Consider the following 27,984-nt stretch of genomic DNA (forward strand, 5'->3'; position numbering starts at 1 on the left):
ACATATTTACTTCAACTGCAAAGGATAGAGATATGCACATTCAAAATGGATATTTATCAAGAAGTTAGTAACAAATGACTCAATAAACAATACACACTTGGCAATTTTTTGGAGGGAAGGATATTCATGTGTTATGACTTTCTGAAATGAAGATAATCAGGATAAATTAAGGGGAATCAAAATACTATTATACTCAGTTCCATGCTATCTCTTTAGATTTCAGTACTATACAAGATGATAAGGGCTTAATGAAAAAAAAAATCAATAGATAAATTTTAACTACTTGCAGTTTTCAGTGGCTATGTTGTAACAGGCTCTTTCTGTTTTATTTTTGTTGGTGTTTTGCTTTGACTATAAATGATGATTTGCCTTCCTCTCATATAATGTTTTGCCTTTTTGTCATGGAAGTTATGTAGTCATTTGCATGGAAAAGAATAGTTTGTTATTTGGGTACAGCAGTAATAAAATTGACTAATAATAACTTTTCAGTTTTCCCTTTACTCTTTTTGCTCTTCCTACCTCCATGATGACTGTCTTGCTCTTTCTCTCAAAGCCTTCAGTGAGGAGTAAGACAGTTCATCATTGCAGTACACAAGGTGATTGACATCAAGCTGGACAGGCAGGAAAGGGAAAAGGACAGGAGGTGTGGGGAAAACCTGATGAGAAATACAGCTTCCTTTTAATCCTTCTGGAGAATCTCTGAAAATGTTTTTAAGTGGTTTACTGTTACAGGCAGAATCATAAAATATAAGTAATATCAGGTTTGAGTTTAATGAAGAGAGCTGTTATGGGTGTATTCTCATTTCCGGAGAACTTGAAGCTATTCCATTCCAGTTGACGTTGTTGGCCAAATACATCACATGCATATTGAATTTTGATGATTTCAAAATCCAAAGATAAACAAGATAATAAAGCAAATGCTTGTAAGAAATAGAAATGAACAATAATATTTCAGCGATAGTGCTTGAAATATAAAATAAATGAATAAGTTGATTTGGATAGGAATCCTCCGATTTTCTGCCACCCATTTTTCCTTGAGTAAGCTTGGGAACAGCAGACAGAATTTTCTAGAACATTCCTTGTGAACACTAAGCAAAAGCCTGAGTGGGGGGTGTTAACTGAAGCTACAAGTCTCTTTATATTCTCTGTAATGCTTGAGCTATATTTGGAGTAACATTTCACTTTGTAAAGAGAGGATAGTCTGTAAATGATGCCGGGATTATTTGGGATTTACATTGGCATCCTGCTTCATCCCGCCCCTCTACATGAGACTTATTTAGGTGGTTGATAACTATTATTCACATTGACTTTTAAATGTGATTAAGGCTTTTCACTCAGTTTAAAGGAAATAATTCTATTTTTAAGACATCTTGGTAGAGAGCCTCATCGATGTGTGATAAAATACAAAGGAGATTTTTGCTCCACAAAGAGAGGGCAGAGATACTTGGGCAAGTCTCACTTATCTACATGGCTTTGCAATCTATGGAAGATTTACTGCTGTCACTTCTTTACCACTTAGTCACTCCTGAGCCTACAGCAGTCTGGCTCTCATCCCCAGCAGTCCATTGAAACTACCTGGCAAAGGCAAATTGGCCAAATCCAATAAACACTTTTTCCTTACTTATCTATCTGCATTTCCTTGCTGCATTTGGCGTTATTGATCCTTCTTTCATTCTTGGAACTTTATTTCCTCTGATAGCACTACCTCCTGTTTTTCCCTCTACCACTTTGATTAATGCTTACTGGACCTCCCTTCATGGATTATGAGTTATATTTTTGCAGTAGATCCAAACAGCATTCGGCTTCCCTGCTCCTATTTTGCACCCTGAACAGTCTGGCTCTTCCCATGTATTTCATGTCTCAATTGTTTGCGCTCCCATGTAAGGAGCTGGCCTAAAAGTCATAAACAATAAGGAGAGGATTCTTAGGTTCCTTCACCTTGCTGCCTGCATATCAGTCATCCAATTTCACGTCTTAACTATTTCTTAATTCTATCCACTCTTCCATAGTCCTGTTAACACTGAACGGCATAAGGACTCACTTGTCACTTATTTTCTTGCCTTCAGTTATTTCTACCTGAAATCCACCTTTCAAACTTGAAAAAGGTAAATCTGACCATGCTATTCTCTTGCACTCTTCATTGGTTTCCCCTTGCTCCTAGAATAAAATACAGGTTCTTAGCATGACATGTAAAGTCTTCCACGATTTGGTCATTGACTACCACTTTAGCTTCATTTTCCCAAATCCTATGCTACCAACATTGTACTACAATAGTATTCCATAGCTTATTTTCCACACATACTTCGCTACTTCTTTCCTGTGTGTGTGTGTGTGTGTGTGTTTTCCACTACTTTATGTGCTTGAGATGCCTTGTATCCTCATTCTTTTTGTTCATAACTTCTTTATCTTTAAGGGAGTCTACTCAATCACCATTACTCTAGAAAGCCTTTTTTGTATTCCATGATTGAATTAGATGCTCTCTTTTTGTATTTTCCTAGTATCCCAGGTATTATATTGCACTTACTATGTACTTAAACTATGTTTCATGACCTTGTTGAGACCTAAGAAGCAAGGACTTAGATTGAGTATTAGTCACCTTTTTTTCCCTAGGATTGAGCATAATAGCTGGGTATAAACATAACAATGGTAATGAAGTAAACTGGTTAAAAATAAGGAAAACTTTTAGTGTATTGTGAGAAAAAATGGAGAACACATTGAGTGGAACATTTTGCATTAAGCTGTATCTATTTTTCTCTATATATTTTATATTATAATGTATTGTAACAATATGGTCAGGAAGATAGGCATTTTGTTTGGCTGCTGCTATGGATCCTTTCTATATTTCTGGGTTTAGTACTAACAAGTAGGTAAAGGAGCTATTCACTGCAGAGGGGAGAGGCTGCTATAGAAAGAGCGTGGATTCCAAGAGAAAAGTAGTGCTAGTGTGACTTACTATTATCAGGATTTACATGTGATTTACATATCAATTTACTCAAATATTCCATAGAAATGAGATAATTTTTCAATTAAAGGGGCCATAAAGATTGTGTAATTCATCATCCCATCTGACTGGTAATTTTGCCAAAGACAGAGCCTGGAAGATATTGAATAGTAAACTAAATGCTAATTTATTTCCTTCCTCTTTTTGCATATAAAGAAGAATTGTGACATCAGTTTAAAATAAAGAAACCAAAATGCCTTGGCCTTGGGCCACATTGTTTCTTTATAGGCAAAGCTAAAAAAACAAGGTGCTCCTCATTTTTAGTGCACCCATCTTTTAGATGATGTTCTGATTTCAATATTTTTAAAAAACCCCAAAGATGAAGTTTTCTTTTTTATAAATGTAGACTCTAGGACATATTCACACTTGTAACCCCCAATCTTGGCAGCTTCTACTACAAATTCCCTTATTCTAATTGCACTGTAAAAGTCTGTCTTTCATTTGCTAATCTGTGTCCTTTAGGGTGCTGGGTGCAGCTCAAAGTTCTGCTTAATTTTTTTAAAGGAAATGGTTTTATCTGATATTTCTTTGTTACTTTACTGTTACTGGCATACCCAACATTTTTTTTTGAAAAATCAGTTGATAGCAGAGTAAAGTAAGAGATGATAGTTACCCTTAAATATTGAACCAAGAAGTACATCCTGCTAAACTTTAATTTATTATTCTAATGGCAAAACTTGAAGACTTTATAAGGACATAGTTGAGTAAAATACCTACTGTCCTAATTGTGGGCCTAATTGAAGGGATTTGGAGAGAAGTGAGAGATAGTATTTAATAATTTAATAAGATTAAATCTAAACCATATTATGAACACCATTTATCACAGGCTAAGAAATGTCTGTTAGTGAAGCTGGAGAGCGAGCCACTTGATCTTAGGGAGTTAAGGATCACATAGTGAAAGGAGTGTATTTTAAAGAAGGCGTGGTGAGGAGAGGCTGGATATTCTCCTTGGTCTTTTTCTGTGCCATTCCCATGGCCTTTATGAAACTTTGCTTGTTTATTAGTACTCTAGCAGAGTAGTAAGCAGTTTTCATGACTTTTCTATTCTCTTTCCTCCCATTCAGATGTGTATTTTGACTTTCATGATTCTCTCAGCCTGCTTAGTTGCTCTCTGTGTTTTTCTATGTGACCTTTCCAACAAGTACCTTCTTCTTCTCCAGATAGCTTCTAAGACGTCTTAACAAGTGATTATTTGAAGGTTTTAAGAAAAATACTCAATGACCAAGAATTCACTGAAATATCAGACATTGAGCATGTTGTTTGCCTCAGTTGGGATTTTTTTTTTCAAATTGCTTCGTAAAGGAAGTGATATGATTTAATGCTATTAAATATAGATGAAGATGAACTGTGGAATTGAGGTTGTTTTATCACATATTTTTTAATAAGTGAAAATAAATTCTACATGTCATGTATAATACTATTATTTTTCTTCCACTCTGAAGAAAATATTGCCCTGTTCATAGGTGTATTTATCCCATACTCAAATGCCTCAGCCCTTCTCATTTTGAGATTGATTGCTTGTGCTTCTCAGGTTTTTCAGAGACACTCCCAACCTGTTTCAGCAACCTCTCTTGCTTCCTACTTCATAGCTGGATATTCTTTCGTCCATAACTTGTATTTCAAAGCTGCCCTAACATTTATTTTTGTTGCTTTGCTGAATTCATGTTAGGTAGAAGTGTGCCCTATGGAAAATAATTAACTGTTACCAGATATATCGTTCATCTTAAGCTTTTAAAGGAAGAGTTCTGAGAGGATTTCCACTGATTTATTTCCAACTAACTCAATTTATGATAGACTCTTTCTAGATCAGACATTACAAATGGACAAACTACAGGCCAAGTATGGCACATGGATAGATTTTATTTGGTCTTGAAGATGTTATTAAGCCTTTGAATTAATTGCCAATATTTTACAGTTGGGAGATTTCACATAAAAATCCAGATTACTAGCTTGCTTGCTTTCTTTTTTCCCCCCGGCTTTCTTGAAATATTAGAATTATCTGGCAACACTGGGCCTGCATTCCCATGTGGGCACTGGTTGGTTAGGGATGAAGGTTTTAGAATATGAGCTCTCCATTTATTTACAGGTCTCTACTCTATTTCATCCCCATTCGTATTTCTCCTTGTCGCAGTAGACTTTGTAATTGGTCCGTGCCCCAGACCAGTGCTTCTCAAATTTTAATTTACATGTGAATCACCTGGGGACCTGTCAAAATCCAAATATTGATTCAGTGATGGGTGGGGCCCGATTGTGCATTTCTTTTTTTTTTTTTTTTTTATTATACTTTAAGTTCTAGGGTACATGTGCACAACATGCAGGTTTGTTACATATGTATACATGTGCCATGTTGGTGTGCTGCACCCATTAACTTGTCATTTACATTGGGTATATCTCCTAATGCTATCCCTCCCCCTTCCCTCTGAGAGATTTTGTCACCACCAGGCCTGCCTTAGGAGAGCTCCTGAAGGAAGCACTAAACACGGAAAGGAAGAACCAGTACCAGCCACTGCAAAAACATGCCAAATTCTAAAGACCATTGATGCTAGGAAGAAACTGCATCAACTAGTGAGCAAAATAACCAGCCAACACCATAATGACAGGATCAAATTCACACATAACAATATTAACCTTAAATGTAAATGGGCTAAATGCTCCAATTAAAAGACACAGACTGGCAAATTGGATGAAGAGTCAAGACCCATCAGTGTGCTGTATTCAGGAGACCCATCTCATGTGCAGAGACACACATAGGCTCAAAATAAAGAGATGGAGGAAGATCTACCAAGCAAATGGAAAACAACAACAAAAAAAGCAGGGGTTGCAATCCTAGTCTCTGATAAAACACAGTTTAAACCAGCGAAGATCAAAAGAGACAAAGAAGGCCATTACATAATGGTAAAGGGATCAATTCAACAAGAAGAGCTAACTATCCTAAATATATATATGCACCCAATGCAGGAGCACCCAGATTCATAAAGCAAGTCCTTAGAGACCTACAAAGAGACTTAGACTCCCACACAATAATAATGGAAGACTTTAACACCCGACTGTCAACATTAGACAGATCAACGAGACAGAAAGTTAACAAGGATATCCAGGAATTGAACTCAGCTCTGCACCAAGCAGACCTAATAGACATCTACAGAACTCTCCACCCCAAATCAACAGAATATACATTCTTCTCAGCACTGCATCGCACTTATTCCGAAATTGACCACATAGTTGGAAGTAAAGCACTCCTCAGCAAATGTAAAAGAATAGAAATTATAACAAACTGTCTCTCAGACCACAGTGCAATCAAACTAGAACTCAGGATTAAGAAACTCACTCAAAACCGCTCAACTACATGGAAACTGAACAACCTGCTCCTGAATGGCTACAGGGTACATAACGAAATGAAGGCAGAAATAAAATTGTTCTTTGAAACCAATGGGAACAAAGACACAACATACCAGAATCTCTGGGACACATTTACAGCAGTGTGTAGAGGGAAATTTATAGCACTAAATGCCCACAAGAGAAAGCAGGAAAGATCTAAAATTGACACCGATTGTGCATTTCTAACAGACTCCTAGTGATGTCAATGTTGCCATTCCAGGGCAGTATTTTGAGTAGTAAGGTTCTAGACCAGTGGTTCTTCATGTATGATTCTTAACCAAAAGCATTAGCAACTACGGAATCAAGCAATCTGTTTTATGAAACCCTGATGGTGACTCTGATACACACTCATATTTGAGAACCACCATCCTAGTCTATCTCGGGTAGGAATACTATTTTTAAAATCACCTTCTAAGTCTGATGTTTTAAACCCTGGCTGAATGTTAGACATTATTTGAAGAATTTTCAAAAAAAATTGATGCTTGAGCTGCACTCCTAGAGCCTCAGAGAGAATTGATCTGGAGTGGGGCCCAGGCATCAGTATTTCTAAAAGGTTCTCAATTTATTCTAAGGTACAGCACAGCTGAGAACCATGCTCAGTAAAGAGACTTTCTTGGCACATTACCTGAATGTTCAATAGCTCTCTTGTCAGAAAAAATTTATAACTGTAACACTTCTAACTGAAGTCCATTTGTTTTTTGCTACATCCTCTGCAAAGAAAAAAGTAGCTGATTTCCCATCATGTTCTTAATGATTACTAGGTCCTTTGATCAAAAATGGTGTTTCATAAGTCATCTCTTTACCAGTGTATTTGTTATTTTGAAAGCCTGTTTCACTATCTCCTTGCAGAATGCATTCTATTTTTGTGCTTTATGGATTAAGAAACATTTCTTGCTAATTCTGTTGACACAACCTAATGGATTAAGTTGTGCACTGCACAACTCTAGAAGGCTGCCATTCACATTTGTTGCCATCATAGATTTGTGCATTTATTAAGACTGTTTTCTGGTTGATGGTATTACAGTGCCTTGCGTAAGAGGTGGCTTTTTCTAAATTGTGTAATGGCTTCATTTGGGCTAGCAATAAGGCTCTATTTAGTTTAACAAACAAAACCACTATAAATTCATGATGAAACAAATTTGCTTCAACTGAAAAACATACTATGTAACAATTGTTTGATAAATAAGCATTGGTTTTATTTAGTATCAGTGTTAAGCAGTTAATAAACTTTAGCTAATCTATTGGTAAACTTATGGTAGTAGTATTCTGGAAAAATTATTTGAAGGTTAAATATTAATACCTAATTCATTTGACTATTTTAGAACTATTTTTCAAAGTTGTGTCCATTATGTATTATGTTCTGAATTATGACATTAAGAATTACAACTTACTATCTCTAAAGTGTCTTAGAGTATGTAAAATGCTATTACAGGTTAGCCCAATGATTTGAACTACAGCATTACAGAAAGCAATTTAGGAAAAAAAAATGAAAGAAAGAAAAGGAGACATATTATCACTAGTCATTTTGTTTGCCTTTAGAGGTAATGGAAATTTTTTATTTTTACTTTTTTTTTTTGTATGTGTGGAAGACGCAAAGGAATAACTTAAGCTAACTCTGCAAAAATAATAGATCCTTTGCCTTTGGGCTTAAAGTGTAAGTGACTGGCTTGTAATGCCACTTTACCACCTGCTGTTATATTCAGTCAGAGTGGAAATGAAACATTTGTATATTGTAGCAGTCGGTACTGTGCCATATATATTTTCTTAATTTGAAAATGTCAACAGAGCATGGTTTGCACCTTATCCAGCTTCCTCTTTTCCTCTAAGGTTTAAAATTACTAGTTCTTGTTAAGGGGTGTGTTTGTTTATGGCGGAGCACATTTTGATGTTTTTCATTGACACCAGATAATATACCATACTAAAGAATGCAGGCTTTCAGTAGCCAAAAAATTTATGTTTGAAATAGAAGTCTAACTAAATTTTTATATAAACTCATTGGCACTAAAGCAAAGAAATTTAGAGCAAGTTGACACAGAGTCTTGCCTTTTATACTACAATGCCGTGACAGGGGACTGAATATTTGTGGAAATCAACACTGGTAATCCATAATAAACCTGTAAATGTTGTTTATTTAGTATTTACCTAGGTAATAGCAGAAGTGCATGTGATCTGATTTTTGAATTTTTTTTTCTGGCATTGTGTACACACTGCCTCTACTATTTTTTTCCTTCAAAAAGCTTTTTAAAACAATAGACTTTAGTTCAAACTGCATTTTTAGTAATAGAAAGATAGATGGCTTAGGCATGCTCTTTTCAGTGTCTCATAGCTCTGGGTGCAAATCCCTACTATTTTTGATTTATTGTAGGTCCTTTGAGCCCCTTTTCCATTAACATAAAAATACAACAGAATGCAGCATAGAGTTCAGATTGCAAATATGGACTCTGAAGCTAGGCAGCCCAGGATTTAACTATTGGAAAGGATTTAAAGACAGTCATGGTGTTATGGGAAGGAACTTTTGTTATTACTTTTCCTTTACTAGCAATAAATGGAATTTTTGAAGTTAACATTACAAAAACATACTTTGTTCTATTCTGTAATATAAAAATATTACCTCCTTTTTCTCCACTTATTTTCCCTCTCCTTCCTCACTTTTCTCCTTCTAGTTTCCTGGATTCACAATCTTGGTTAATGGAATACAGTGATTCCATTCATTTCCCCATTCATTCAGTTGGGTAGTATGGTCTATGGTTCTTTGTTGAGTTTCTCATCTGAATTTAATATTTAGTTAATTACCAAGTCCTGCCTGTTTCCACCTCTGAAATCCCTCTGGGTATATCTCCAAAGAGTACAAAATATCAGTCAGATAGGAGGAATAAGTTCAAGTTGTACAACATGGTGACTATGGTTAATAGCAATGTACTATATTCAGATATACCTCTGAAATGCCTCTATATTTTACATAGGATTCTATTATCTCTTACTTAGACTACTACAATATCTGCTTCTATTCTCCTCCCATCTAAAGCAGTGATTTTCAACCTTCATTTCACTTTTGGGCCATTAGACAAATGAAGAAGCCTAGGTCCTACCTTAGAAAAATTAAGAATTGGTGGAAGTGAACACCAGGCATTAATTTTTACAATTTATTAATTAACCATTATAATTGATAAATAAAAATTGTATATCCTTAACAGGTACAACATGATGTTTTGAAATATGCATACATCGTGGAATGGCTAAGTCAAGCTAATTAACACATGCTTTACCTACCTCACATACTTATTACTCTCTTACCAATTGTCAAGAATATAGTACATTGCTATTAACCATAGCCACCATGTTGTACAACTTGAACTTATTCCTCCTATCTGATGGAAATTTTGTACTCCCTTTGGAGATATACCCATAAGAGGGACTGCTGGATCATATGATAATTCTATTTTTAGTTTATTTAGGAACTTCTACACTGGTTTTCATAATGGCTGTAATAATTTACATTCCCATCAAGGGAATGTGTGCAAGGATTTCCTTTTCTTCTCATCCTCTCCAGCACTTAGTATCTTTTGTTTTTTCTGTAATAGCCATTCTAACAGGCGTGAGGTGATAACTCATTGTGGTTCTCATTTGTATTTCCCTGATAATTAGTGATGTTGACTTTTTTTCATATACTTCTTGGCCATTTGTATGTCTTCTTTGGAGAACTGTCTATTGCAGCGGTTTGCTCATTTCAAAATCAAATTATTTGTTTTCACTATTGAGTTGTTTGACTTTCTTATATTAACCCTTTATCAGGTATATAGTTTGCAAATATTTTCTCCCATTCTTTACTTTGTTGATTGTTTCCTTTGCTGCATAGAAGTATTTTAGTTTGATATAATCTGATTTGTTTATTTTTGCTTTTTGTTGCCTGTGCTTTTGAGGTTGTATCCAAAAAAAATTATTGCCCAAAGCAGTACCATTGAGCTTTTCTCCTCTGTTTTCTTCTAGTGGTTTTATAGTTTCAGTTCTTATGTTTATATCTTTAACCCATTTTGCATTGACTTGTGTATATGGTCTAATTTCATTATTCTGCATGTGGATATTTAGCTTTTCCAGTACCATTTATTGAAGGTCTCTTCAATAAATGTCCTTTCTCTATTGTGTGTTCTTGGCACATTTGCCAAAAGTCAACTGACCAAAAATGCAAGGATTTATTTCTGGGCTCCCTATTTTGTTCTATTGGTCTATGTGTCTGTTTTTATGCCAGCACTGTGGTGTTTTTATTTCTATGGCTTTGTAGTACGTTTTCAATTAAGGCAGTGTGATGCCTCTGGCTTTGTTTTTTGTTTTTGTTGTTGTTCAAAATTGGTTTGGATATTTGGGCTCTTCTGTGGTTTTGTATAAATTTTAGGCATTTTTTTTCCTGTTTCTGCAAAAAAATGTCATTTGACAGGAATTACATTGAATATGTAGATTGCTTTGGGTAATTTATCAATATTTTAACAATATTCTTTCAATACATGAATACTGATATCTTTCCATTTATTTGTGTCTTTTTCTTATCTTTTTTCTTTCTTTTTGTTTGTTTTGTTTTGTTTTTCGAGATGGCATCTTGCTCTGTTGGCCAAGCTGGAACACAGTTGTGCAATCTTGGCTTACTGAAACCTCTGACTTCTGGGTTCAAGTAATTCTCCTGCCTCAGCCTCCCAAGTAGCTGGGACTACAGGCCTGTGCCAGCATGCCCAGCTAATTTTTGTATTTTTAGTAGAGACAGGGTTTCACCATGTCAGCCAGGCTGGTCTCAAACTCCTGGCCTCAAGTGATCTGCCCGCATTGGCCTCCCAAAGTGCTGGGATTACAGGCGTGATTTCTGTTTCTTTTGTCAGTGTTTTATAGTTTTCATCATACAGGTATTCTGCCTTATTGGTTATATTTATTCCTGAGTTTTTTTTTTGTAGATACTGTAAACAGGATAGTTTATGTGATTCTTTTGATAGTTTCTTGTTAGTATATAGAAACACTACTGATTTCTGTATATTAATTTTGTATCCTGCAACTTTACTGAATTCATTTATTAGCTCCAGTAGTTTTTTTGGTGGGGTCTTCAAGGTTTTCAATATGTAAGATTGTGTCATTGGCAAATAAGAACGGTTGAAATTCTTTTCTCATTTGGATGATTTTTATTTCTTCTCTTGCCTAATTGCTCTAGCTAGGGCTTCCAGGACTATGTTTACTGGAAGTGACAAGTGTGGGCATCCTTGTCTTGTTCTGGATTTCAGAGGAAAGGCTTTTAAATTATTGCTGTTGAGTATAATGTTAGCTATGGGTTTTTCATATATGGATAATATAGTTTGGATGTGAGTCCCTGCCCAAATCTCATGTCAAAATCTAATTCCCACTGTTGAAGATGGGGCCTGATGGGAGGTGATTAGATCATGGGGGTGGACTTCTCATGGATGATTTAGTACCATCCTCTTGATACTGTTCTCACAATAGTGAGTTCCCATGAGATCTGGTCATTTAAAATCATGTGCCCCCTCCCCCTTTACTCTCTTGCTCCTTCTCTGGCCATGTACATGCCTACTCCCCCTTTGCCATGATTGTAATTTTCCTGAAGCTTCCCTAGAAGCCAAGCAGAGGTCAGCATCATGATTCCTGTACAGCCTGTGAAACCATGAGGCAATTAAACTTATTTTCTTCATAAATTACCCCATCTTGAATATTTCTTTATAGCAATGTGGGAACAGCCTAACACAGATCATTGGTACTAAGCAGTGGGGCATTGCTATAGAGATACAGACAAATATGGAAACAGCTTTTGAACTGAGTAGTGGGCAGAGATTTGAAGAGTTTGGAGGCTCAGAAGAAGACAGGAAGATGAAGGAAAGTATGGAATTTTTAAGAGACTGGGTAAATAGTTGTGACTAAAATGCTGATAGTGATAGGAACAGTAAAATCCAGGCTGACAAGGTCTCAGATGGAAATGACAGACTTATTGGGAGCTGGAACAAAGGTCACTCATGTTTTGCCTAAGCAAAGAACTTGGTTGGATTGTGTAAATGCCCTAGGGATATGTGGAAGTTTGAACTTGAGAGTGATTACCTAGGGTATCTGGCAAAATAAATTTCTAAGCAGCAGTATTCAAGATGTGACATGGCTGCTTCTAACAGTCTAGCTCAGATGTGGGAACAAAGAAATAAGTTGGAATTTATATTTAAAAGAGAAGTAGAATGTAAATTTTGGAAAATTTGCAGCCTGGCTATGTGGAAGAAAAGAAAAGCCCATTTTCAGGAGAAAAATTCAAGCTGACTGCTGAGCAACCACTTACTAGAGAAATTTGCATAACTGAAAAGAAGGCAAGTGCTAATAGAGAAAACAATGAGGAAAAGGCCTTGAAAGTATTTTAGAGACCTAAGAAGCAGCCCCTCCCATCACAGGCCCTGAGGCCTAGGAGGACAGAATGGCTTCCTGAGCCAGGCTCAGAGCCCTGTTGCCCTGGGCAGCCTTGGGACACTGCTTCCTGCATCCCAGCTGCTCCATTTCCAGCTGTGGCTCAAAGGGGCCTGGGTACAGCTCAGACCACTGATTCAGAGGGTTAAGCCATAAGCCTTGGCAGGTACCATGTTGTGTTAAACCTGTGGGCGCACAAGTTTTCCTAAGTTGACCAGGATAAGTATTTGGGTTTCTCAGGTGATGGGCAGTGTCATAAAGCTTCCAAGAATTTATACCTTTTGTCACAGTCTCCTTTTCATTTTCAGTTTTGCACTACTACCAGATGTTTTTGAGTACATTTGTTCTGACTTAGCTGAATTTATCTACTTTTGAAGTAGTACACTTATGATTTTCAGTAGCTAAATTTCAAGGCATATATGCATGTAGAGTGAAGTTCATTGTAAGAGTAATATAAATCAATAGTGCAAAAATGCTTGTTGATAAATTTGTTTTTTTTAAAAAAAATATGTAATCAACTCTTTGTTTTTACCTTATAATGAAAATGGGATAAAATGGAGTATAATGGTTGAGGGATCTAAACATTTATAAATGTTAACTCCAATCTAATATTTTTTGCAGGAATCTTTTTAAGCTATCTATTTATTTTGTGAAGATTGTTTAAACTAATATAATTTATAAATTGATTTAAGTTGGTGCTCAGGTGCTGTCATGTGTCCTTTTCCCTTGAAAGTGAACTAATGAGAAAGGCAGTGCTATTATGACATCTATGGAACCATTAATCCCTGTTCATGGACCTTGATACATGAACAGAAGAGAATATCTTACGTTGAATACTGAAAAAGCTTAATCTATTTCTTATTGTACCAGGCAAAAATAAATATAAATAAACATTGTATTTTACTCTCCAATTTTCATGGATAGTCTTAAGCAAACTCAGGGGAAAGGACCCCATCATGGAAGACTTACTCTAAGTCTGTGATTCCCAGACTTTAATGTACATGTAAGTAGTCTGAGGATCTTGTTAAAATGCATATTCTGATTCAGTTAGTCTAGAGCAGGTTCTGAGATTCTTCAGCTCTAACAAATCCTCAGATGATGCCAGTGCTGTTGATTCATGAACCACACCTTGGAGTAGCAAGGCTAGAGTATGATAGTTTTCTCCCTAAACACAGATTCTTCATGGTCCTGCACTACTTGAGTAAAAACCCATAAAGCTATACAATATCCTTCAAGATTTATTTGCTTCCATCCTAACTTGCCTCCTGCCATTTCTCTTCATGGATCTTAGGCTCCCCAGAACACTGAGAATGCTTTATGATTCATTGAACACAATATTTTACACCTTTAGTCTAAGACCCAGTAATATAGAATAAGAAGGTCAGGAAGGAGGAAGGGAGAGATGACTGTTTAATAAAGTCTCAGAGTCAATGGTGATCTCAAATTTAGAAACTTAATGTCTTTGATGTTCTCAGGCTTAATATTTCTGATATTTCCAAGTGCTAAATTTTATCAATAGATAATCAGTATAGAAAAATTTGTAAAAACTTTCTCAGGTACTCTTTGCCATTAAAAATTGTTATATGTGATCTGAAAATGCAGCATATCTTTGTAATATAATGATAACAACCAACCGGTTATTGGTACAAAAATCTGCATACTTTATACAAGTGTTTAGTAGTTGTAAACTTTAAAAATAATTTTATAATTCAAGGCTGAAGATTTTGAAAGTTTTTTTTGTAAAGGTAAATTTAGAACTTTTGGTTATTTAATGTATTTTGTAATGTTATATCTTCTGTAGAAATATTTTTTCCTGAAATATCATTATATTTATTTTTAATTGAGTGCAGAATCTTTAATGGATGGATTTATGTTTCTAGTAACAAATGGAAGTGTTGGGGATGGAAATTACATTAAGTATGAAAACTTACCTAGTAGTCAACAACTTATTAGACCCCTTTAGGGTGGTAGAGATCAGTATGTCAGGTTTAAAACAGTCTGAGATGTTAGAAGTGTCAGAAATAAAAGTTAGAGGTATTGTATTTACTTAGCTAATTTGGAGACTTTACAAATGATTTTTTGAAAGTATTATTTGCTATTATTATTAAATTGGACCTCTTGGGACAGAACCCACAAGTATAGCTTGGTTTTAATCTTGCCATCTGCCTGGAGTTATATAGGACTAGATACACAGGAGTCTACTTTCAGTATGAATTTAGAATCATATACTCATAGAATTCAACGAATTTACCAAAATTTGGCTAATCTTAATCCTACATATATATTTCCTATACATATATGTGTATACTCACACACATATATTTTGATTTCTGATGTGTATATATGTAATATTATGCAGTATATACACTCATATATACTCAGTATGTATATTTATATAATAGAAATATATAAATATAATGTGTAATTACACACACACACACACACACTGAGAGTCAGAGAGTTGGACATATGTTCCTTGAGTTGGTTAGCTTTCATCACATTCATTTTGGGGCATTCCCTGGTCAGGCTAGAAGGATGGAAAGGTGGCCAGGCTGTAAGGGTTCCATCCCCATCCAGGACTGGAATATTCCAAATGCTACTGCAAAACATGAGCAGACACTTTTGTGCTCTTGGACCTCTGTATTTCAATATAGCACTTCATGTTATGTGTATATTAGAGTACTGGCTTTCATTTTAATAACTATTTAAACAGATTCCAAGGACACAAATAAAATATTTGCATAGTATATTAGAAGGACAAGAAAAAACAAATAATGAGGAAGGTTATCATTTTCTTCATGGTAGTCTCCTGTTGCAAGTGTAGTGATCAGTTACATGTCGTTTTGAGCTAAAGAACCCTCATGCTCTATTAACTGTGGTGGTAGGAAAATGGCTCCTGGCAATTTTCTATTTTGTCAATTCCCTGAGTATTTACATTAGGAGAAACATTTTTATGATTAGTACAAAAAAAAAATCTATTCTCAGCATTTTCCCGTTATGGGTGCAAAGTGTTTTCCTCCTTATAAAATACAATTTAGGAGTATAACTTAGTGATTCACATTAGATACTGGAGCTTGGAGAGGTAAAGGGTTCAGTTCAATCTCTGCCTCATTATTAGTTCTTTCTGTATTTCATTTCTTGATCTAATGTAAATTGAACTAGGGAATATTTGGAACACTAGTAATGGGTTTTGAAAAAAATCATTGAATAGAAGCTCTCAGAAACTCTTCTGTGAAAAAATTTGGAAAAGCCAGTTTCTTTAAACTCTCAAGAAGATATTTATAACAAAGCATTAGGTACCTTCAGTAATGAAAGACATGGTTCATAATGCCTCCCAGCTGATACATAATTCAACCTGAATGGCGCATGGCATTCATTTTTCTTCATGACATTGAATGACTTGATGGTATTTCGAACGGAAAGTCTATAGGTTTGGATATAAAAAAGATAAAGTCTTTTAGTAGTATGCAGGCCGAGGACTAAATTGATAAGGTTCTATTTTTAGTTCCCTTAAAGGCAAATTAGCTTCATCTTAGTGTTAAAATGTAGTAAAGTAACACTATGTCATCATATTTTCCATTTCTGTAATTGTGCTGTTTTTAAATTATCTGTTCTTCTTTTTTCTCTCTGCCCTCATTACGCCAAGCACTCTCAGTTGTTCCTAGGAATCTATAAAATTCACAGTGAATTTCAGTATCTCCTGTTTATACAACTAGCTCTCTGATAATCCATTCATTGTTTAGATGCCAGTTAATATTAAGTAATACTACGCACTGCAATAAGTGATTTAAAAAATTAAGCAACCTTTGGGTATCGGCATTTTTTTTTTCCTCAGGGGCTTCAACAAGTATTTGATTTTGTTTGAAAGTAATGCTATACAGTTTTAGACTAAGAACCAAACATTTGGTTCCTTTGGATTACATGTTTGCATTTTTTATTGAATGTTATGTGAACTACTAGTACAGCTTATGCTAAGAGGAACTGGCCTTAAGGCACAATACATCTTTGTTTTCACTTTGCCAAGCCTACATAAATAATTTCTTTTAAAGGTAACCACTTTGTACTCAAACTGTCTAAAGTACATAAGAATTTGGAAATATGTTTTACTAACAACTGCAAATTTCAAGAGTTAGGAATGGTCATCTATAAATAGTATTGTTTTCATACTCCCTTCTACTGGAAATGTGAATCTGTCAATTAAAGAGTGTCAAAGAGCTATTCAAACCGCTAAATTGATTTCCAGCTACCTCAGACTTTGAAAACAGGAGAGACTCCTGAGTTCCATGCTGTGGGATGGGCCCACTCAGCAACTGACACTCATTAAAGGGCCGATTATGAGAACCCCTAACAGAGCATTGGTTTTACCCTCCCTTCAGGTGATGGTGCTAATATATGTGATTCGATTTGGTGTTGTATCTGTGTAAAATATTTTACAATTTATTTGGGAAATCTGCTGAAAACAATATTGAATGAGCAACTAGTATTCTTTGAAACCGTTAATTAAAATTCAACTACTTGATTATATATTGCCGGTGTTTTATAAATATACCTAAGATATTCATAGACACTGTCAACTCTTCCCTCCCCTGTGGATGGATCACTACTCTTAAATGATGCGATGTCACACTTTCCTGATTTTCTTTCCCCTTTTCATGACAGCATCTTGTCAGTATGCTTTGTGGGCCCCACCCCAGTTGCCTTCGTCCTCTGCCTGTCTCTTAAATCTCAGTGCTCCTCAGACATCTGTCTTAGCCCTCTTCTCTACTCAGCATTGGTCATGGGCTCCTCCCATCTATGTGTTGATGACTTCTTAAATCTTTTCCCCCACCCCAGCCTCTCCCCAATGCATCAGATTTCTACATTCAGCCTCTTAGTAGATATCTCTATTTGGATGTTCTAGGGATGACTCAAACTCAGCATGTCCAAAGCAGGATTTGTCAGTATGTGCTTCAGTCATATTGATCTAGTTTTTTTGATTACTGAAAGTACTGTGTTGTCTCTTCTTTGCCTATGCTACCTCCTTAACCTGAAATACACATCCCCTCTGGCTACCCACTATTGACTCAACAGATCCCATAATTGGCATTCTCTAAGGAAGCTTTTTCTCATTCTTATGTCAATATTAGAGACTTCTTTTACAGAATAATGGTAATAATTATAAAGGTAATGATGATGATGATAATAACTGTATTAGTTCCCTATTGATGCGATAATAAATTAGCACTTAATTAGTGGCTTAACACAACACAAATTTATTATCTTACAATTATGTAGGCTGAAAGTCTGACACTACTCTCACTGGAGGCTTTAGGGGAAAATCACTACATTTTCTGAACTATTCCAGTTTTTAGAGACTGCACTCCTCAGCTCATGGTCCCCTTCTATCTTCAAAGCCAGCAATGCCTGGTAGAATCTTTCTAACATTTCCTCAGTCTGACACTGACTCTCCTCCCATCTCCTGCTTTCACTTTTTAAGACACTTGTGATGATATTGGGTCCACCTATATAATCCAGGATATTCTTCCCATCTTAATTTCAGCTGATTAGCAATCTTAATTCTGTGTGCAACCTTAATTCCCCTTTGCCAAGTAACCTAATATAGTCACAGATTCCAGGAATGAGGACCTGGACATCTTTTATCCACAATAGCTAACAGTTATTAATAACTTAACACTTGCTAGGTACTGTTCTAAGCACGCCACATATATTAATTCATACAGTTGTCAAGAACTGTTAGGAGTCTAAGGTTTTACCTTATCCTACTTGTAATATCAACTAGTCAGACCACCACTGTTTCGTGAATGCTGGCAGAAGTCATGAAACTCTTGGATTAGAAATAAAAGACATTATTGTTCTAGCTACAGTAGTAGCTAGAGTATAAGCATTTTTTTTATTCTTTTAGAGACAGGGTCTCACTCTGTTGCCTAGGCTGGAGTGCAGTGACATTATAGCTCACTGCAGCCTCGACCTCCTGGGCTCAAGCAATCCTCCAACCTCAGCCTCCAAAGTAGCTAGGACTACAGGTTTGCACCACCATACCCAGCTAATTTGTTATTTTAGCAGGAACAATGTCTGACTATGTTGCCCAGACTGGTCTTGAACTCCTGGGATCAAGTGATCCTGTTGCCTCGGCTTCTCAATGTACTGGGATTACAGGTATGAGCCACTGTGTCCTGCTGGTATCATCAATTTTTTGTGCCAGTTCCCAGAGCCCTAATTCCCAAGAGTGACACACAGAGGTCCAGCTGATACCTGCACATGCAGTGGATTATATGATAGGTGAATATACCTGACCCTAGGGAATGTGGTTCTTTTATAAGTGATAGTATGTATGCCTTTTGCTCTGGAGAGCCTACTATCTCCGTTTTTGCTATACAAAACTGTCCTTAAAAAGAAAGTGTGGAACAAAAAGCAGTCAGTGCCTGTTCTCTTAAGATATACAGAAATGTAAGAGACCCTTGAGAATTGTGTTTCAACAATAACACTCACAGTAGTCCTGCAAAATAGTTGCAATTATATTCATCTTCATTTTACAGGTGAGGAAAATGATGGGTAGAGAGGATCAGTAATGTGCTGGGGCAGAATTGAGTTCATGTTCTTAATCCCTGCTCTATGCTGTAGCCATTATACTGTGCACTCGTTGTAGCATATGCACTGCATTGTAATTGCCATCATGTGTGTCTATAATATGTATGCTTTTTGACTTGTTTGTAACCCCCATTGGTTTTTAAGCTCAATGAAAATTTAAGGGGACTTTGTCTTTATTGTTCAGTGTTTATGTGCCCAGCCTAAATCAGTCTGGCCAGTATTAGGTAATGAGCAAGTATTTTTGGAATAAATGAAAATACACTGTAAATGAAACCTTAATAGGAAGGAACCTTACATTCAACCTGTATTCTCTGAGATAACAGCAAATCTTTGTTATATAACAAGTGTTAGTCAACTTGGGCTGTCACCAGTGGATGGCAAGAAGGGGTCATTTAATGTCTTTTCTGTGTTCATACCTAGTCATGTTTCTTAAAGCAAAGACTGATTTTGTAAGTACTAGACGCACAACAAAAAATGCACAATATGATGGTGAGAATCAAAGTAGCACTGATTTTAAAAATTAAAGGGGTGAGAAACTGACAAATGTTCCCTGTGCATATGGGATCTATCCTTTGGCATAGGAAGCCTTTTTCAGGGAAAAAGGAAATCAAGCAACACATGTAAAGTGTTCTTCCATTGCAATTGACAGTAATCAGTAAATGTCGAGGAAAATTGATTGCTGAAATGAAAAAAAAATCTTTTGAATGTGTGGCAGGAGGATCAGCAAAAACACTGGCTGCCTATTATGGCCTAACGCTAATTCAGGAGAATGCTAGAAGTTCGAGAACTTGAAAGCTAAGCTTCTGAATACAAGTAGTGCTGATGAAGGTTCTGTTACAACCCACAATGTGTAGCTGAAACTAGTCTGCTTTAAATGAATGATGCCCAGATAAAAAGACCATCAGGAGAAAAATGTATTCTGCTTTAAAGCTTTGAAGGACTGACTCCTAAATTTGGTAGGAATGTATCTAAGGATAGCAAAGTTTAACTTCTTTGTCAAACAAACTGAAAAAGAATCATTCAGTACCTAACTGGTTTATGAGTAAAAATCTTGAGAATATACCCTTGAAAGGAAGAAAAAGAATGGTAGTTCTCATTTTATAAATATTAGTTATGGGTTACTTCTATAAATTTTATCTTATTAATATTACTATTTTAAATGTAGTTTATATTTTTACTAGCCCCATATATTAATCTTCAGAGCAAGATGTTCCATTTTTTATTCTTAAACACAAATGCATATAGACAGTCTTGAGCAACAACCAGTCATGGTATAATCAAAATACAACTTTTTTTTTTTTTTTTAGCCTACTATGCCTTTAAAATTAGTGTCCCTGGATGATAATATGAGCATATCCTATAATGTTTGTTGGCTCAATCTTAAGTAGGATCTATGTTGTTTTAAATCATAATATAAAATTTCAATTTGAAAATTAAAATCTATAATAGAACATATTAACCTAAACTTCATCTTTGTTTGCAAATAAGACTCCTCCTCCTCTCTTTCCTGAGGCCTATGATGCATTCAATTCCCCAAGGTGGGGAAGAACTGGAAAGATCTCAAATAGTGATAACATTTATCATGCTTACTATGTAGGACTAAGTGCTTTACATGGTATAACTCATTTAATCTTCACAGCAACTTGCAAAGCAGGTACTGTTAATATCCCCATGTTATCAATAAGGAAGTGAAAGCTGAGAGAGGCTAAACAATTTGGATTTGGATCCCAAACCCAGTATGGACTCCACAACTTGCAGCTTTAAACATTATATCCATTGCCTTCTGCCAAGAAGATCTGAGAAGCAGAGCTGGAAAAATAACTTGGATTGTGATTGAGATGCTGCTAGAGTACAGCCTGGTGACAACATTGAAGGTGAAATTCAAAGAGTGAAGTGGGGCAGGAAACAGAAGTAAGAGTTAGGTCAGAAGCTTGCAGATTTGAGCACAAGATGGTTTTGGATTGGAAGAATCAATAGGCATAGAGCCCATCTGTGAATCGGAAGGGAATGCATCTGAGTGATACTTTGCATAGGAGTAGAGAGGTGATTTAGAAGAGCCGCAGAGCTCTTTACATGGCAGAGTGAAACCATGGAATTCATGACCAGAGCTGTTGAACCTAAGGCCCTTTCCTGGGTGGTGTTGGTAGTGGTTATACATCTGTGTGGCTTATGATTGCAGGCAAAACTAGTTGTAAGCTATATTTAGCATGACTTGCCATCAAAGGTAACTATTCATTTATTTTTCAGTTACCTTTTGAATATTAGCCATATGCTTGGTACTATGCTAGCACTGCAAATGAATAGTTAAGATTAAAACTGCCCTGTCTTGGATTGGGTTGATGTTTCGCTTAGATACTAATTTTCTTAAACTTTTCCTGGTCATTTGATCAAATGTATTCTGCCTCCAACTCTGTTATTCTTTAACATACCATGTGTAATTTTCATGATAGCCCCAATTGCAGTCTCATATTATCTATTTGTCTATTTGTGTATTATTTGGCCCCCTGCCCTACCTGCACTCCCCAACCCCTCAAACCTGGAACATGAGCTTGGACACAGCAGCATCTTTGTTAGTCTCCTTCTCTGCTGGAACAGAGTAAGGACTCAACAAACTTTATTGAGTGAGTGAATGAACGCCTAATTCAAAGAAGTACCTTATGTGTACAAGGAAAACCAGAAAGAACAAATTTATAGAATTTATTCTGTTCTGAAACCACAACGTCTAATATTAATGTATGGCACTTTAGATTTTCTGAGCAAAAATATCTTACATTCAATCAGAGACCAGTGCTGCTTTTCAGGAAAATGCCACATCCCCTGACTACACTAGGGGCTCAGCAGCAGGTCTGTTTTCTGCCTAGGCATGGAAGGATTGGCTGCTGAGGTGATGCTCCTGAATTGCTGGGATATTTATTTCTTCAGCATTAAAACTCTTGTCTTCCAGGACTTTCTATCCCTTTTCCCTCAGGATTAAGGTTGAAGTCTGGGGCATTCAGGTTCTGATCTTATTATAGACTTATGAATCTCAAATTAGCTAAATAAATGGATGACAAATCTAGAATGAACTGATAAGTTTGAGTGTGGACAACTGGAAGGCAGAAATTGGCTGGTGAAAAAATATTGCCAGGAAAAGTCAGTACTGTAGGTAGTATGGCTTAGGCAAAAGGAAAAGTATGAGAGAAAGTAGGACAATTGATAACTATCTGAGGTCACATATCAGAGAGCATCTCCTGTACTCTTCTCACACTTAGAGTGTGGAGTGTGAGCTTGATCATGTAGCAGAGAATATTTGAGCTGGAGGATACCAGACTCTTTCACACTGGAGCCAGGGCTTAGAGGAGCTCAAAGCTGGGGCAAAGCATCTTATTCTGGACTGATTATCATGACCTGTGAGATAAGAATCTGACTGTGGCAGACAGGAGAGAACTGATATTGCACACGTTTTTGTTAGTGATTATTTAATAATTTGGAATATATTAGAGTGCATTTCTAGCTTACAAGGTTATGCATCAGAAGGGTAATAAGGCAACACTTTCACTAATGCTGGAGACTGGATTTCAGTTAGTATGTACTATTGAACAGACCTCATTTAGTGATTTTTTGGACCTTTTGCAAAGTTGTGAGGTTTCTCCCTGGATGATGTTCTCAGGGCAATGGGCCATTTTATTTTATGAGGGCTGACTTTCCCTAGAGGGCAAAACAAAAAGCTGCAAGGCTTTCTTAACTTTCCTTTAGTACGTACTATTAAGCCAGATTAAAAGGGGAGAGGCTTACACAAGGAGGCCCAGCACATTGGGGGCCTATCAAATGGCAGCCTACTACAAGATGCTTAGATATTTTCATGTAGTGCTCAAAGAGAGCAGTCTGGGCATGTGGGTGGTGATGGATGATGTTAAAGTGGATGAAAACACTCAAAAAAAATAAGTAGTAGAGTAAGTGTCTTAGTCCATTTATGCTGCTATAACCAAATACCTGAGACTGGGTAATTTACAGATAATAGAAATTTATTTCTTATAATTCTGGAGGCTGAGAAGTCCAAGATGTGGCACAGGCAGGTTTGATGTCTGGTAGGGTCTGCTCTCTGCTTTCAAGATGACTCTTTGTTGCTGCATTCTCCAGAGGGGATGAATGTTGTATCTTCACATGGCAGAAGAGACCCACAGAGATTACATTTCAACATGAATTTTGGAGGGGACACATTTAAACCATAGCAGTTGGTAAAACAAAACAACACAGAAGCCACAGATGTAAATCCTGGAAACTTTGATTTTCAAAAGTCAGAAAGTGGCAAGAAAATGAAAAACAAAGCAAAACAAAACAAGAAGAAGGGCTAATCTGAGAAGTGGAGGAAAAACATGGATATTCTGTTATTATAGACACTAGCCTACCATATGATAATTGTCAGCAATGCCAAAAAAATGATGAATTCTGGGAAGTGTCCATGAGAGTTGTGAATTTAGTTATTCAGAGCTGTTTCAGGATAGTGTTAAGAATAGAAGGCAAATTATAGTGCATTGAGGGTGAGTAGGAGGCAAACAAGTAGAGCAAGTCAGATTTTTGTTAATTTATGTTATCACATTCACTAGTATTATATGAATTATTTCATATCTGTCTATAGTTTTTTGTACTATACTATTTAATTGGAAGCAGACTACTATGCATAATTTTATCAAGCATTTTCTTTGAATTTCCAAGTAAATTAGATTCTGAAACATTTGAATTTTCTTCTGTTTTCAAGGCATATGAAGGAGTTATGGGTATACATTTTAATGGGTATAGTCTCATAACAAATTTCTTTTGCAAAAATTAAAATAATTTAATTCATTGTGAATTAATGTTATCTGCCTTAAATAAACAAAAGAATATTTTTGTTACTGAGCTTGCTTTTTTTTTATTAGCTTCATTCAGGTACAGTAATGTACAGTAAGCTGTCCATATTTAAAGTATGCAATTTGGTGCCTTAACACATGTATACACACAGGAAATTATCACCATAATGAACATATTCATCACTCCCAAAAGTTTCCCATCGCTATCTTCTAACTCCTCCCATCTTTGTCCCCAGGCAACCTCTGATGTGCTTTCTGACTCTATAGATTAGTTTGCATTTTCTGGAATTTTACATAAATGGCATGAATCATAGAGTAGATATAGCTTTCTTCTTTTTTTACTCCATATAACTGTTTTGAGATTCAACCATGTTGTGGACTGTAACCATAGTTCATTTCTTTTTATTGCTGAGTAGTATTTTGTTGCATGGATATACCATACTTTATTCACCTATTGATGGACATTTGAGTTGTTCCTAGTTTTTAGCTACTGGAAATAGGCTTTTATGAATATTTGTGTACAAATGTTTGTGTAGATATATGCTTGATATAGGTGCTCTTAAATTATAAACCTATCATATAAGATTCCTTAAGTTGTGAAGACATAGAACAGAGCCACAATTAAAAATACTTCTCCATAGTTGTTTCAACAAAATCTAAGTTGCTTCAATACACGGTTATAAGGTTAGTAGCATACAATGTTTTCTTTATTTTTTCCCTACTCTGCCGTTTATAATCATGGTTCCTCATATTTATTATAAAACCTGTGTGTATATAAGAAGCTGTCCTCTACTACTGATCTGTTTTACTCTGTTCTTTAATGATTTTAATTTGGCTCTGGCTCCATTTGCTGAAGAGTCCTTGTTTGGTTGATCTGTAATCTTGTTACCCAGGCCTGACTTTTGTGACCTCATACCTTTCGATACCAGTATGTAACCAGCTGCCTGCTTAGGTCACCAGTGCCTGATATCTTTATCACCGGCCTCCAATTGTTTCCACACCATATCTGCTTATGCTGTTAGTCAGGCTTTTGCTATCTGACAACTGCCCCCAAGTCTACCTTCCTCTTTATTCCAAACTCCTAGACTGCACCTGGTTCATATGTATAGAGTCTTCTTCCTGTGCTATTTGAGCCAATCCAAATCCCAATGTGTGGCTTGATATGCTAGCTTAGCCTTGACGACCGACTACTCTTGGCTTCTGGAGGACTACAGCTTATGGAATTGCCTCTACTTTGTCACAGGCTTGGGTCAGAAGGCTTGTTCATTAGTCACATGTTGCTACAAGTAAATGACACCAGGCCTGCTACTGTTGTTGCCATCTACCGGTGACAAAGTTGACACATTGTGGTCCTGTTATCTGGTTTGTTCATATTTAGACAAGGTGTTAAGGTAAAATCTTATATAAAAGAATATCTATTGGTTATGAACTTACAATTCATACCAGTTCTTTGATCTATGTTCCTCCTCTTTATGTATTTCAGCCACATCAACCTTCTTTGTCAAGCATATTTCTCTCATTTTCACCTTAGGGCCTTTGCATTTGTTGTCATCTCTTAGAATGCACTTCTGATTTCAAACAAGCTAGCCTCTACCATTATTCACATCTCAGATGAAATGTGACTACCTTAGAGAGGGCTGCCTTGACCACACCACACCCACCCCATCAATCAATCACTATCTTACTCTGTTACATTTTCTTTGTAGTTTTTATCATTTACTAATTTTCTCATTCATTTATTACTTGTTAATTGACGTCCTGCACACGCTCACATATGCATGTAAGCACCATGACGATAGAGAGCAAGGAGCTTGCAGAACAAGGCAAAACTGTGTCTATATTGAGCAAAGGAGATGCTCAATGAGTATTTGTTGTATATATGAATGCATAGATTACCTGTTTCTGCCCGTTGATATCCTATTTACCTTTTTTTATTATTATACTTTAAGTTTTAGGGTACATGTGCACAACGTGCAGGTTTGTTACATATGTATACATGTGCCATGTTGGTGTGCTGCACACATTAACTTGTCATTTAACATTAGGTATATCTCCTAATGCTATCCCTCCCCACTCCCCCCACCCCACAACAGTCCCTGGTATACGATGTTCCCCTTCCTGAGTCCATGTGTTCTCATTGTTCAATTCCCTATTTACCTTTTGAAGTCCAACTTAAGTACCATCTCTTTGAAAACCTCCCCAATCAGATTTGTTTTTTCTCTCTCTTAGCACTCTTAATTCTTCAACTATTTGCTCATATTTCCCTTTTTTCGTGTTATAGCTGTTATGCACTTATGCTGAGTCTAAAATGTAGCGGAAGGTGGGGTCATATTTGACTTATTTTAATATGTATTTCAGACTTAAGACCACAACCAGCCAGGCGCGATGGCTCAGGCCTGTAATCCTAGCACTTTGGGAGGCCGAGGTGGGTGGATCACGAGGTCAGGAGTTCAAGACCAGCCTGGACAATATGGTGAAACCCCATCTCTACTAAAAATACAAAAATTAGCTGGGCATGGTGGCACGTGCCTGTAATCCCAGCTACTTGGGAGGCTGAGGCAACAGAATCGCTTGAACCCGGGAGGCGGAGATTGCGGTGAGCCGAGATCGCACCACTGCACTCTGGCCTGGGCGACAGAGCGAGACTCCATCTCAAACAAACAAAAACAACAACAAATACCCACAACCAATGCTGAGAAGATATTTTTTAAAGTCAGGAATAAAGAAAAATCAACCTTATTATAAGACTGTTGACTATTTTATTCTTTCTCTTAGTTTGAAATATTTAAAGCATATGGGAAAGAATCAGTAATATTATAATCAGTACCCATACCACTAACAGTGAAATATTATTATTAAAAACATCACTATTTAATTCACTGTGTGACTGTCTTCCATCCTTTTCCCCTCCATTCTTCCATGAAGCAATCATGATCCTGACTTTAATGTTTATCATTGCTGTATGTGTGTGTTTGTGTGTGCATCTTGCCATTACTGTCTCTATGCACGTGTTCATGTATAAGTAACCATCTACAACACATGGTGTTATTCTACTTGTTTTTAAATAGTAGATGTTATTATAGGGTCATTTTGCTCTTCACTTATTTCCTCGACATTGTCTTTCTCAGATTGTCCATGTTGATGTATGCAGTGTTAGAATCTAGTGGTGAGATCAATTGTTTTGATTGCTGTGTAATATTCCTTTATATACGTATTTCTCAGTTTCTTTGTCCTTTGCTTAAAAGCACTTAATTTTCTCTTTTCACCTGTACAAACAATACCGTAGCGAACATTCTTGTACAATTTTCTGTTGCATCGTAGGGAGTTAACCCAGGGTTATATCAAGAAGTAGAACTTCTGGGTCAGAGACTGTAAACACTATGCTTGGCATTGTGATTAAAAGCACAGGTGCTGGAACCAGGCTGCTGGGTTCAAATTTGTACCCTGCCACTTACTGACTTTCCCAGGAAGCAAGGAGCGCTAGCTATTTTCAACCTGTTTTCATGAGCATGTGTGCCCTACCTCAATCCCTGGCATTAAGTAGTCAGCGTGGCTTAGGTCCTTTTGGCTTTGGAAGGATCTGCCAGGGCCAATTCCCAGCCGCCACTGCCTGTTGCTGGAGCCAGTGCCCAGCAGGCCTGTGGCTTCACATGCAATCACCACTTTGCATTTCTGTACCATTTCTGGTCCAGGGAGAGGTTTATTTTTAAGCCTGGAGATGTTTTTTAGTTTTCCCTTTTAATATTTGATTTATCATCA

The 27,984-nt window shown here is 36.5% G+C and overlaps 1 protein-coding gene across 3 annotated transcripts in view; it reads left to right on the forward strand.

The window, feature by feature from the left end:
- The window catches only part of TRHDE (thyrotropin releasing hormone degrading enzyme), a 393,091-nt gene that overhangs the window by 167,515 nt on the left and 197,592 nt on the right, over positions 1-27,984 (forward strand). The gene's annotated exons all lie outside the window — the stretch shown is intronic.

Source organism: Pan troglodytes, chromosome 10 (assembly GCF_028858775.2).
Source record: "Pan troglodytes isolate AG18354 chromosome 10, NHGRI_mPanTro3-v2.0_pri, whole genome shotgun sequence".
Classification (NCBI taxonomy): domain Eukaryota; kingdom Metazoa; phylum Chordata; class Mammalia; order Primates; family Hominidae; genus Pan; species Pan troglodytes.